The sequence below is a fragment of the Anopheles gambiae genome, chromosome 2, assembly GCF_943734735.2.
Source record: "Anopheles gambiae chromosome 2, idAnoGambNW_F1_1, whole genome shotgun sequence".
In the NCBI taxonomy this organism is placed as follows: Eukaryota; Metazoa; Arthropoda; class Insecta; order Diptera; family Culicidae; genus Anopheles; species Anopheles gambiae.
The window spans coordinates 75,046,073-75,047,349 of NC_064601.1; positions in this window are offsets into that span (position 1 = coordinate 75,046,073).

Genomic DNA, 1,277 nt, shown 5'->3' on the forward strand with positions numbered 1-1,277 from the left:
ATGGCGTAAAGTTTGTTTTAATAATTGTTACGAAACACTAGTGTATCAAGCTTTTCATGCTCTAGGCTTTTTAGAAAAAGCTCCGATTCGAGGAAGCTTCGAGTTAAGTATTACACGTAAAGCTCCATTGTGCCAAACAAACTTTTTACATCTGAATACATTCCTGCTATTAGTACATTCCTGTATTCCTGTATTGTTAGTACATTCCGGCATTGCATGGTTATTCGTAAAATTTAAACTGTTTTCAGTGTATGGTTTTTGAGAATAATTTATCAACATATCATTGTTTGAAAATTAGATCAGGCAGACAATAGCTGCGCCTATAAATTTTAAAATCACTCGAACGGCATTGTGCGTGTATTCAAAGCACATAATGTAAGAAAAATTCAATTAATTGTTTGACCAGAAAATCAATCAATCTTCTTGTACAATAAATTTGTCTGTTTTATGACTGCAAATAAAAGCAGACGTTTGGGTGTAACTAACGGCAGAAAAATCTCAACAGCAATAAGTAAACAAGTCGTTCGATTGTGTCTTTCAACTCATTCTCCATATTGCGTATGTCAACATTTAGAAAGCAAAGAAAGAAATTGTTTTTTGCATACACATTGTGCGGCACCCTGCCTCCTGATTCACTCTATATGTCGTGTTTGCAGCGTGCTAGAATCCTCTTGTGGCCGACTTTTCGCTATCCTATTACATCTGACGTTAGCGTTATTTACATGAAACCGATATGCGGCGCCTCGTGGACCAGCCTGCTAATTTATTGTTATTATGCTCTTCTTCTCGGCAAAGCTTCAGTCAAGTGTAACGTTATCTCCATCTCGCACATTCGGCTACACTTCGGCCCGCAGGCAATGCTAGTGGTCCTCGGCCACTTCACTCCAGTCGCCGGATGCTAAATCGTGACGATGCTGGGAAGTACCCTTGATACACGCTTCTGTTGCCATTGTTTCATTCTTCCGTTCGGTCCGTTGCGAGGACGCACCTGCTCGCAGGCCCAATCTGTTCGCCCAAGTTACATTTTGTTTACCTTTCGCCTTGTGTGACAGTTTGCAAACAAACCAAAACACATGTCATTTTCCTGATAATAAACATAGCATTCGCCTTCCTCGTTCAAGTTCCCTGTCCCTGGTGAGATTGCTCGTGGTGAGTGGTGAGAAAAGCATGAGCAGTTGGAAAGCTGAGAGAGTACGAGAGCCTCTGCTTTTTCGGCGAGCGAACTCAACCACACCAACATCGGGTACTGGTGAGGGAAAACTTGGAACCGAATCGAA